Below are 13,958 nucleotides of genomic sequence, written 5' to 3'. Positions count from 1 at the left end.
AGCACAATTGCGATCACATATAATCCAGTTCTTCACTCAGTGACCAAGCACATTGATGTTAGGCATCACTTCATCGTAGATCATGCTCTGAAGAAAGCAATCTATTTGGAATATGTTCCAACTAAACAACAAGCTGCTGACATCTTCACCAAACCATTACCAGAGACTAAGTTTTCTTACTTTCAAAATATACTTGTTTTAATTGATTTAACTTGATTACATCATACTTGCTGTCATTTTTATCAGTTATAACTGTTTAAGTTAGTCTTTTATCAAGCGGTAACTTCTCAGTTAGTCAGTTGTTAGTTGAATAAAATTTAAATTAGTTATTATCAGTTAGTGTTATTTGTTTGACATCAGTTTGCTTGCAGAAAAATAAAAGACAACGATAAACTAAATATGACTTTATTTATAAAAAGTGGTGCGTACATTGGTAATTTCTTTTTTCACCGCAGACCTCCATGAGGATAACCAAGTGGTTAATCCCCCAGCAGAAGTCTTTAGGAAGCCCTCTGAAATAGCAATCTTTTTCAAAGTCCTCCTCTCCTTTTTAAGCATCAGAAGGTAGACACCTTCATCATTGAAGATGTCCACCTCATCAGCAACGCGAAGGCACCGCCGATACTTCCTCATCGTTGCTACCCATTTGGGGGTAGCAACTGATCCTCCCTGCTGGAAGCACTGGAAGTCTTGAAGCTTTATCCAGAAATGCAGAATTTTCTCATAAACTTCGTTCTCCATTACTGACTTCTGTACTTCTACAGCTGACAGCATAAAGGTATCAGCCATGTCTGGACTTTTTGAACCACTTTCTCCTGCCATTATTGTTTGAGACTGATATCTACTTGCTGATAAATTGTGATTAACCATGATATTCTTACTTATAGTTAAAGCTCAAGGCATCTGAAGAGACGTGATCATTACACTGGACGATTTTGAGCATAATATTTCTTTTTCTTTAAATACAAGTCATTTTAACTGTCGTTTATATTTCCAAAATTTAAAATATACATTTATTAAGAAGGAATATCTGAATCAATCAGTTAATTAAGAAGAAAATAGTCAGATGGTCTTCAGTTGATGTGACTTAGCTCACAACTGACAACTCAGTTGATTGCCTTAACTGATCTTATCCATGAAGTTAACTGATTAATCAATAATGATTCCATATTAACTGATGTGCCTGATTGTTTACGCATTACTTACTGTCTTTCAATAAATAGTGTTTTGAAACGTGGCCTCACGTAGACCATTTATATTTCACACACACGTACACACGTTTTATCCAAAATTTTCCTGGACTGACACGTGTCCAAAATTTGAACAGTCACATACATATGTACTATACCCACTCCCATTCAGTTTTCCTTTACGCTTATTTCGAATTTACAGAGCAAATTCAAATTCCAAGCATTCTGTCTTGAAGAAAATCATTTCCTATAATGCCAAATCAAGTCCCATCCCATTTTCTAAATGCTATGGCAATCAACTTTGCCTCAATCATGACTGTTCCAGACGAAGCCATGAAGAACATCTTTCTAAAACTGGAAGCAGCTAGTCTCAAACAGTTTTTGGGTTTATCTTCCCAGGAGACCTACCCCAAAGAAATTCAAGATCTCTATGCGACTGGCTATCTCACTACTTCTGGCACCATCGTCACTACTGTCAATGGGGTCAGTTATTGATCATTGATGAGGAATCCTTCTGCAACCTATTTCAGCTGCCTTCTGATGGGCTAGCACATAAATCGGAGGTAAAGGCATATGATGTTGAAGAAATACAATCTCTACTCTCTGCTCATGGACGGAAAATTAAAGTTTCCAATCCAAAGAGGGAACTCAAGCCAGAGGCTCAGTTACTAGCTGATATTGTAGCAAGAGGGCTATTAACGAAGGCAGGGTCCTTTGCTGCACTCACATTGGAAAAATTTCAGGCTACAACTGCTATCATGGGTGATAATAGACTGAACTTGAGGAACATAATTTTCAACATTCTGAGGAATATGTTTCAGTTGTCCAAACAATCTAAGGGATATGCAGTGCAGCTCAGCTATTTGCTGAAAGTAAAAAAAGGTTGGTGGATGATGATGCAGAGAAATCATCCAAGCTCAAATTTTTCTATGCTACGAATGTCCAACCGCTCAAGCCCAAACTGGACATGTTTCCTGAACAATTTCTGAAGGTGAAAAAGGAGATAGGAACGCAGGAGGCTCCCAAATCAGTCCAGAAAACAAAAAAGACAATCAGGAAGAAGATAACCAAAAGAAAAATAATTGTCAATGAGTCAGGTTCTGAGAAGATTCCTTCACCAAAATCGTCAAGAAACCTAGGATTCTTAAAACAAAGCCTGCTGCTGCAGTTGAAACCATTCCAACTGAAAGGCTAAATCACTCGGGAGCCGTACAGCCTATCCAGGCTACTTCTCTGAGACTTGTACCAGCTGAACCAATAACTGAGGTTCAGTTACCTCTTCATGACGACCAATCAAAGAAGAAGAAGATCACAGAATCTAGTGATCAGAAGAAATCAACTGGAGTCAAGGCTCCTTTCATCTCTATTTCTGCCTTCTCTGGTCTACCAGCTGCTAGACCCAAAGGCGTCGTGATTACAGAAAGAATCGACGCAACCACTTCAGGATCGAGTATTTCTCATGTCCTGACTGATCCTAAAGGAAAGGACAAATTGCAAGAAGAGCCCTGACCAAACAATGCAGTCCAAACTCACATTGATCTCATCTGGAAAGAAATCAATGAATTTTCCGCGAACAAGCTCAAAATTTTCAAGGAATGGGTCAGATTCAGAACTGAAGTATTTTCCAAGCAACTCCAAAAGAAATCAGTTCTGAAGAAATTTGTTGACCTTGAAATGGCTGTTCTGAAGGTGGTCAAAAAGTTCAGTTGAATTTACTAAGTTTTGTTAAAAGGGGGAAATTTTTGGAAACTAAGTTTCAGTTGTTTGACAAACTAAATGATTAATGTTCGTACCTGATTCAAAAGATACTGAACATATACTCTAATTGATAGTTTCCTGAAACTGAAGAATAACGCACAGATTTTCTAAGGCAACTGAAACCAGCTGAACTGAACTTTCGAAAACAACTGACTAATCAGTTGGAAATTGATCTGTTGCTATATTGCCTATCAACTGATCCTTCAGCTGTACACATCAAGAAAAGGACATTCAACCGACAATAGTACAAAAGTAGACTGCAACAGATAGTGGAAACGCCGCAATTCAGCTGCAGTGTACGAATGTCAGTAGAAAGTTAACATGGCAAACCAACGGATAAAAAGATTCAAATATTAAATGTTACCGTTGAAGAAAGGCCTATATATAGCAGAGAAGAGAAACTGAGAAACTAGAGATGAAAGGAGAGATAATATCAAAATTCTGAACATCTAAACTTATCTATTCTCTGAAAAATACGATGTTACTCTGCTGAAATAAAAGCTCACGCTTATCTCATATATTCATAGCAATCAAGGCTACACTATCGAGTTTTCAAGCACATTGTTATCATTGTAAAACTCGATCTTTTAAGAGATCAGTTGTGCTAAATTCAGTAGTATACTCTGAATCATTTTGTATGCTAAGAGTTTCAGTTTTGGCAGTGTTAAGTCCAAACTGAAGTAAGTCTGTACAAACATTTGTATCGATCAAAGTCTTTTAGTGAATATCATATCCTTGTGATAGAAAAGGTGACGTAGGAGTGTTTGAAATCTCCAAACATCCGTAAAATCTCGTGTTCTTATCTAAGTTTTTATTCTATCTATTGGTCAGTTTTATTCCGCACTTAATTGTTAACTGATTGATATTGATTGACAAGATTTCGAGTATCAGTTTATCACTAAACTGAACTCAACTTTCGAAAAACTTATATAAGTAGTGAGTGTTTATTCAACCCCCCTTATAAACACCCTTTTAACCTAGTATTCGATCTTATCTTTTACTAACTGAAGAATATCCCAGAAGTATTCCCTCTGCAGATTTTACATCAAAATCTTTTAAATGATTTTTTCCATTGTCAAGAATAAAACATCTGCAACCGAATATTTTGAAATAAGAAACCACACTCTGCGTCCATGCCAGATCTCATATGGTATTTTCACATGATTCTTATTAATCATTGATCCGTGTAGAGTGTAACATGCAGTGTTTACTGCTTCTGTCCAAAATCTTTGAGGAATACTAGAATCATAAAGCATTGATCTTGCAGCTTCTTTAAGGGTCCGATTTCTTCTCTCAGCTACACCATTTTGCTGAGGAGTTCTTGCTACTGAGAGCTCATGCTTGATTCCAGTATTTTCTAAAAATTGTAAAAGATTTTGATTAATGAATTATGTCCCTCGATCAGACCTTATTCGATCAATCCCAACTGATTTTTCATTTAATAATCTTTTGAAAAGCTTAATCAGTTGTAGCAAGCTTTAGGTTCTTCTTTGGAGTGATTTTTCTGATATTGTCTTTGGAAATTTACTTGGTTTCTTCTCATGAATCTTCCAAACTTTTTTGACGAATGATGACATAGCATCATTACATAACTGATCAGTAGATTTCAAGTGAACCAGTTGGTTCCAGTTTAACAGCAGTTAGGGCAGTTGTAGCAGCTGGTGTAAAAGGTTCCCCTTCTCTGGTTTGCAACTCAAACTTGTAGGCTTTTAATTCAGCAATTAAATCATGAAGATCGACCTTGTTCAGGTCCTTTAACTCTCTCATTGCCATGGTCTTAACATCCCATTCCTTGGGAAGACCTCTAACTACTTTCAGTGCTACCTCTTTATTTGAATACACCTTTCCGAGTGCATTCAGTTCGTTTACAATGCTGCTGATCTTTCATCATAATCATGCGTGGATTCTCCATTCTTCATCTTGATGCTGTCAAACTTTTGAACAACAATATATAGCTTATTCTCTTTGGTTTGCTCATTGCTTTCACATAGCTGAATCAGTTTCTCCCAAATTTCCTTGGTAGTTTTGCATATTTTTATCTTGCTGAAAGTGACTTTATCCAGCATTTTGTATAAGATGTCGTTAGCCACGTTGTCCAGGTTGGCTTTTCTCTTGTCTTCAGCTTTCCATTCATCTCGGGGTTTTTCAATACGACGTGATGCCCCATCAGTTACCCCAACAGCTGTGTTTGCCTTCAATATCTTCATGGGTCCGTCTGTGATAACGTACCACATGTCATCGTCATGTGCAGCTAGATGAGCCTGCATTCTGATTTTCCAATCATCAAAATATTCTCTGGAGAACATTAAAATTTTTTTGAATGAAGACATATTGATCAGTTTGTATATAGAAGTATTCAGGAACAAGATTCAATCGCTCAGATACCACTTGATATGATCGGTTAAAGGTGGAAAAGTTTTTAGAAGGGGGAGTTGAATAAACTCTTATGATTTTCAATACCTTTTCGACTGATCAGTCAGTTTAGTGATAAACTGATACTCGAGAATCTTGTAGGTCAATATCAATCAGTTAACAAATATTTTGCGGAAACAAACTGGGTAATTGATAGAATATAAACTAAAACAAGAAGACACAAGATTTTATAGATGTTCGGAGATTTCAAACACTCCTACATCACCCCTTCTATCTCAAGGACATGATATACACTAAAAGACTTTGATCGATACAAATGGTTGTACAGACTCACTTCAGGTTTGGACTTAACAATTCCAAACTGAAACTCTTAGTTACAAACTTATTTACAGTACTCATTAGAACTGAATTAATCTAACACAACTGATCTATTCAAGATCGAGTAATACAGTTTGTGTTGAAAGCTCTAAGTATAGCCTGAAAGCTATGAATGTATACAATAAGCGTGAGCTTTTATTTTTGCAAGGATTTCTGCAGAGTAACTTAATCGATAGTTCAAAGATTTCAAGAGTTCAAGTATGCAATAATTACAAGAGTTCCGAGAGTTTGAGAATACTAGAATCTTTCTTCAGTTGCTCTTATCTGCTATTTATAGGCTTCTCTCCAACGTAATATTAAATACAATTTGAACCTTTCTATCTGTTGCATGCCACGTCAACATTCTTCTGACAGTCGTACACTGCAGCTTTTCTGAAATGCGGTGATCCCACTACTTGTTGCAGTCAGCTTTTGTCGGTTGAATGTCTTAACTGATGACGTGTACAGCTGAGAGATCAGCTGGTTGAATGTAGTTGATAAGCTCACAACTGTTTGTAGTAATTGATCAGTTGGAACTGATCAGTCATTTGTCTGCGTAGTTCAGTTGCTGGTTCAGTTGCCTTCGAAAATATGTGTATTATCCTTCAATTAATGGCAACCGATAGTTTGCATATTTAAGATCAATTATCATTCTGTTATATCAGTTTAGACGCTTAATTTGTCAAACATCCGAAATTTAGTTTCCAACACAACCTATTGAAGCTTGTAATGCAATTCCTGTAATTTTGGGTCGGCCATTTTTAGCAACTTCTAATGCTCAAATACTTTGCAGGAATGGAATAATGAAGTTGTCATTTGGTAACATGACAGCTTAATGTTTTTAATCTTTGCAAGCAACCACATGACAAAGGAGATGAAAGTGAAGATGAGAATCTTATTAAAACTCTTGTGGAAGAAAATATTTAAGAAGAGAGTACTCGTAGCCAATTAGATATTTGTTCAATTGATACTGTTAAAGAAAATATTGAAATAAATCTTGATGATTATATCAGGTATCACTCGTTACTAGGATCATAGAAAGAATTTGAGGAAAAATACGAGAACAAAGATGAACCATCCATATTGGAGTTGAAACCCTTGCCATAAGAATTAAACTATGCATTCATTGGAGAAGATGAAACATACTTGATGGTAATTTCTTTCAAACTAACAAGTGATCAAGAAGGTAAATTAGTTTATATGCTTAAAAGACATAAAAATACAATTGGTTGGACACTAAAAGATCTCAAGGGTATTAATCCACTAATTTGCACTCACAAAATTCACTTAGAAGAAAATGCTAAAACATCTCAACAACCACAAAGGAGATTAAATCCACACATGAAAGATGTGAAAACTGAAGTGTCCAAACTACTCGATGTTGGAATTGTCAACCCTATTTCTGATAGCAAGTGGGTAAGCCCAACACAAGTAGTTCCAAAAAAATATGGCATTACAGTGATAAAAAATGAAAAATGTGAATTGTTAACAATTCGAGTCCCATCTAGTTGGCGGATGTTTATTGATTATAGAAAATTAAATGACGCCACTAGAAAAAATCATTTTCCATTACCATTTTTGGATCAAATTTTAGAAAGAGTAGCAGGTCATCCCTACTACTGTTTTCTTGATGGATATTCAGGCTATTATCAAATTCTCATTGTACTCGAAGATCAAGATAAAACTACATTCACATGTCCTTTTGGAAAATTTTCATTCAGAATGATGCCATTTGGTTTATGCAATGCCCCATCAACATTTCAAAGATGTATGTGAAGCATTTTTATTGACATGGTTGAAACTTGTTTGGAGATTTTCATGGATGATTTATGTAATGCCCGAGAATTTTGATTATTGTAATCTGAAATGATTTATTGATAATTGATGAGATTATAAATGGAAAGGATAAGACCGGGGAAGACCGGAGAAAAAATTATTATGTGCGAGGACTGAGCTCCTCGCGCATATACGCGACCGAGCAGGGAGCATATGCGCGAGGTAGGCAGAGAACCTTGCGCATATGCACGACAGGACCCGCGCATATGCGCGAGTATGGCAGAGAACCTCGTGCATATGCGCCAGAAGAGGACGCACATATGCGCGAGCCTGTACAGGAAAGAAGGCCGAGACCAGTAGGTCTCGTGCATATGCGCCGAAGGAGGTCGCGCATATGCGCGAGATGTGCAGTACATACATGAAGCCACTTGGCCTTTCCATGCATTGTATTTATATCAAATTCATTCAATTCCCTGAGAATCAGTCAAGAAAGAACCGAGAAACCTCAGGGAAGCTCCAAGTTATCTTAATACTAGAATTGGATTTACGAGAAATCCGTTCGACTGATTTTCAATCCGACTGCAGTATTGTGTTCCTATCGACAAGAACTTCAACTGGACGTAAGTTTTCTTATGTTTTGTGAAACGTCTGCCCTTTATTGCTTTAAAAGTACTAATTTTTTTTTAAAAATAATTCGGCCAACTCAAAAAAACACACAAAAATATTTTGCCCTTTTTAAATAAAACCTCAATCACTAGTATTTTAAAAATTCAAGTGAAATAATCATAAAGCAAAATCGTCTACTGGTTTACCAAACCTAAAAAGCACTAATTTGAAAAGTAAAGCCCATACTAAACCTCTCAAAAATCTCTCAAAGCATAAATAAATAGTCTTAAAATCTTTAACTTAAGTCATAAAGCATAATGCGGAAAATGTAGCGCTGGTCCTCAGGTTGTCTGCGCCTTCAGTCCAGTCAAATCACCCGTCAAGTCCTCCCTCAAACTCATCTGCATCCATCACACCTAGTGAGTCTAAAGACTCAACACACCATAATCTTGGTAACAAGTAATACGTAATACAATCAACATATAACAGTGAAAAATATTTGTACTTAAAATATCGTTTTCATGAAAATGCATAAACTTCAATCATGAACATTTTCGTAAACCTTTTTATGATGAATGAACTTTAAATAAAAACATTTTCATAATGATGCATCAACCTTAAGCATAAACATTTTCATGACATGCATAACATAAACCTTAACATTTTCCTTTTTTTTCCTCAACATGACATGACATAAAACATTTTTTCATGATCATAAACATTTTTCCTTTTCCTTTTCTTTTTCCTTTGTTGAATTCAGATCGTTAATTGTGACTTTCTTCAAACCTCAAAAGTCGATGGATCCATCTACATGTAACCACAGTACTGGGCGGCGGGGGACACCAGCAACACTCTCGCCGGTCAACTGGGCCATTGCCTATCATGATCGAATAGAAATACGATCGTCAGGGCTCTCTCTGGGGCCTTCTCCCATAAATAGGCTCCCTCTGGGGCCTTCTCCACTCACGATATTCCCATTCTTACCTCAAACCTCATATCCTCATATCCTCATATTCGTAATAATGGAAATACGATAGTCGGGCTCCCACTGGGACCATCACCCTCACGACATCGCCATCATTAACGAATTAGTCACAATTACTTCACTTCCTTCAACGTTTTACATTCTCATCACTTTATAAAATCGTGCATAACATATATTTTTTATTTTTGAAACCAAGCATGCAACATGTCTTTTAAATGTCAACCTTAAATCATAAAAATCCTATAGACATCTAAAAATCATATTTTAATCATGAACATTTCATAAACATTTAAAATGACATTTTAACCTCAAAACATTTAAAATAACATTTGACATATTAAATCATAACATATAAAATTTCCTAAACATTTAAAATATCATTTTAACATATAAAATCCCATAAACATTTAAAATATCATTTTAACATAAAAAATTCCATAAACATCCATAACTATAGAAAATAATCATATTAGCACATAAAACAGCATTCAGGGCACTGCCATGACGTTTACTAATTTTTAGGTGTAAAAAGACCGTTTTACACCTGGACGTAAAATTTCACGTTTTTGACTTTTCCTTGAATTCATTGACTCTAAAATGTTCCAAATAATTATTTAAGCCTACATGAATTTTCCCATAATTTTATTTAGCTTAAATCGAGGACTTGTAAATTAATCTTTAAATGTGACATATTAATGCGTTTTAATCCCGAATTAAACCAAATCTTAATATAAAATTCCCAAATTGAAAACTTAGACTTCTAATAATTATTCAAGCTTAACTCTAATTTTTCATAATTTTATAAGGCTTAAAACTAGGCGTTTCAATTAACTCGTTAATTAGCGTTTCGTACGGCGATTAAATCCTGAATAAATCCAAAAATCATTATTTTGATTCCAAATTTTAAACATAGCATTTTTAAGATTTATTCTACCTTTACAAGTCATGAGCCACCCACGTGGACCCATGGATTCAATTTTAACCTTTTAATTTCTCGTTTTGATACCTTATCGAACGCACCGAGCCATCTCCTAATTTACTCGAGCCACGCCCGAGCCACCTTGAGCCAAACCCGAGCCAACCCACCTAGGGACCATACTGTGTAAGCCCAGCCCGAAAAACCAGCCTTGGCCCGCCCAAAACCCTTCTGAAACTCGCCCCATATTTCTGCACGATTTGTGTGTGAGACTCCCATGACCCATATGACTCCTAACTAGCATAGGACTTCTCCCAGCCCTCAACCACTTACCCCCTCACGACCCTAACCTTCCCTGGACCACGTCCAGACCAAGCCCAGACCATCCCAGCCCCTGGTCCCTGCACAGGAAATTTCTAAATCAAGGACAGCAACCTGCGCCCCTCCCTAGCTCCCTGCGTGCGTTCGTGATGCTTCGTGTGGACTCTTGCTCGAGCCACCACGAGGCCTGACCCATCCTACCCCTCTCTGGACCGTCCAAAGTCATCACCCAGACCACCTAGCCCCGCCCTCAACCGAGCCATTCCCTTGAAAATCTCGGCGGACCACCATCACCTTACGGGAAGAGTCCTATGCAGCGTGGACTCTTCCCTAGCCTGGTGCACGAGTCCTAGCCATGCTAGAACTCTTCCTAGGACCTAGTCACGTCCCGAGCTAGCCCTCCTCAAGACCTGGTCGAGCCCCTAAGCCCCATGCACAACCAACCAAACTCATGAAGGCCAACAAGCACATCGGTTCTACTCACTAACCACCCACGGTTCCAGCTTTGTTCTTCTAGTTTTGCAACGTTTGGGTGTGTTTTAGGACCCTTGAAGACATGTAAAAACATCCTCTAACCACTCCTAATCATGGCAGCCCCTTTAACAACATAAAAACATGATTTTGGGATGCAAAACACAAGTTTAAGACACCTATGCATGTAGTTACGAAAGTTCCATCTTGTGTGCCATGTTTTTCATGCAAAACAATTTAAAATAATTACTATGGTGTGAAAGATGAGAAAAGGAAGATATATGGCGTGCCTTTGCGTTTTTAACGCACGAAAAATCGTTGACGATTTGCGAAGAACGGACAAGAACCTTGGCTTGAATTTCCCTTGAGCTTTTTCCGAAAATCCCCTTTCAATTGTGTGAGTGTGCCGTGTCTTTTGGTGGGTGCAATTTCAGAAAAGAGGCGTGTCAAAGTATGAGGTTTGGGGAGGGTTTTTAACATATTTTATAGTTAATTAATTACTAATTAGGCTTAGGCCCATTAAGCATATAATTAGGCCCATTAGTGCTTAATTAGTATTTAATTAAAATATTAAAAATAATTTTGCTTAAATCCGGGTTGCCATTACGTTTGTATTTTTGTTGAAAATCCACCACCGATAAAAATTACGTCCCGGCGTATAAAATCACCTCAAAACCCCTTATTTTCAAAAATAATAAACAACATCACCCATATTTTAAATAATTAAAAACAATTATTTAATAAAAACATTTTCTATTTTTCAGCCCTCGGTCTCCGTTCCTCGATCGCAACTCGAATAACCTTTAAAAATATATTTTAATGCAACAATGAAGAAAAATATATTGTAAACATGTCAAAATGCACCACATAATTAATTCATGCAATTAAAATAATTAATTAAAATACAAAGGAATTTAATAATTGCATGCACGTGGTTTGCGTGGACCTTAAAATTTTCGGGGCGTTACAATCTCCCCTCCTTAAATTGAATTCCGTCCTCGAAATTCGCTTATCCTTAATAACCTAAAGTTTGTACTTAGTTCTAGTATTTCAAAAATCCACGCTTCCACTGCGCTACTCTGATAAAACTTAAGTTCTAAAAATGTCCTTACGTCTGCTTTATCCCAAATAAATTTTCTTCTAAATCCTTATTTGCAAATTCGCACTTAAAATGTCCCACGATAACTTAGTGCTATACTATTATAACCTCGAATTTCTATTTTTCTTAAAATTCCCAATAAAAATATGGCTGACCACGCTTATCGTATTTTTCTTTCCTTATTTTATACCGAAAATATTCATCAACTTATCAAATTTCAATCTTAAAATCCCAAACGCATCCGCTAACGCTTAGATTTTCAAGCTTAATATTGATTCATCCTTAAAAACCCTTGATTAAAATTTCTTATAATACTAAAACCAAGATGTCCCAAGGTTCTGAATATTCTTATAAGTCTAAATCCTCAAAATTCTTATCATTTAAACCATCAAATTGTCGCTTATTGCTAAACTAATCCCCAAATTCTTTAATAATTCCCAAAATTAATTCTTAATTTTCTCAAAAATTATCTTAATTGGTCCTTAATTTCAAAAATCCTACGATTAACCCATAAGTTCTTGGCATTCTTAATTTCCTTCTATTGGTTTCTCATAACATAATTTCAAAAATTTAAACTTATTTACCCGAAAATCAATTCCTATAACCAATATTACCTTTTCATCAAAACTTAAAATCCCAATTTATACATTTTCTTACTTCCCAAGATAATCGCAGTCCTTGAATAATTATCACTTATGTCTAATTCCCAAAAATTAATTCGACTAGTAACCATGAATCATAAATATTTTCTTATAAAATCTACGTGTCCCATAAAGCATTTATAATATTCACGATTAACTTATAGCCAAAAAAGTAGAACGTCAATATTAAAACCCAAAAATCAACATAGTCCAATTCCACCATGAAGCCAACATGCGTTGAAATCAAACAATTTATTATTTCATGTCGTATCACGTATAAAAATTTTCAAAGCATATAAAACATATATTTTCCTAATGCTATTAAACATGTGACGTGAACATATAACTCATATAATTATGCAGGTAACATCATAAAATCATATAAAGCATGTAAACTTACAAATTTGAGGCTTGACGACTGATCTTTCCGGCGCTGATGGTGGCACAACCCTTTACAGGACCTTTGCTCTGATACCAACTGAAACGTCTTCCCTTTTTATTGCTTTAAAAGTACTAATTTTTTTTTTAAATAATTCGGCCAACTCAAAAAAACACAGAAAAATTTTTCCCTTTTTAAATAAAACCTCAATCACTAGTGTTTTAAAAATTCAAGTGAAATAAACATAAAGCAAAATCGTCTACTGGTTTACCAAACCTAAAAAGCACTAATTTGAAAAGTAAAGCCCATACTAAACCTCTCAAAAATCTCTCAAAGCATAAATAAATAGTCTTAAAATCTTTAACTTAAGTCATAAAGCATAATGCGGAAAATTAAGCGCTGGTCCTCGGGTTGTCTCCGCCTTCAGTCTAGTCAAATCACCCGTCAAGTCCTCCATCAAACTCACCTGCATCCATCACACCTAGTGAGTATAAAGACTCAACACACCATAATCTTGGTAACAAGTAATACGTAATACAATCAACATATAACAGTGAAAAATATTTGTACTTAAAATATCGTTTTCATGAAAATGCATAAACTTCAATCATGAACATTTTCGTAAACCTTTTTATGATGCATGAACTTTAAATAAAAACATTTTCATAATGATGCATCAACCTTAAGCATAAACATTTTCATGACATGCATAACATAAACCTTAATCTTTTCCTTTTTTTTTCCTCAACATGACATGACATAAAACATTTTTTCATGATCATAAACATTTTTCCTTTTTCTTCTTTTTCCTTTGTTGAATTCAGATCGTTAATTGTGACTTTCTTCAAACCTCAAAAGTCGATGGATCCATTTACATCTAACCACAGTACTGGGCGGCGGGGGACAACTAGCAACACTCTCATCGGTCAACTGGGCCCTGGCCTATCATGATCGAATAGAAATACGATTGTCGGGACTTCCTCTGGGCCTTCTCCCATTAATGGGCTCCCTCTAGGGCCTTCTCCCCTCACGATATTCCCATTCTTACCTAAAACCTCATATCCTCATAATCGTAATAATGGAAAC

This window comes from Primulina tabacum, chromosome 4 (genome assembly GCF_025594145.1).
Source record: "Primulina tabacum isolate GXHZ01 chromosome 4, ASM2559414v2, whole genome shotgun sequence".
NCBI lineage: Eukaryota > Viridiplantae > Streptophyta > Magnoliopsida > Lamiales > Gesneriaceae > Primulina > Primulina tabacum.
This window is presented reverse-complemented; position numbering follows the sequence as displayed.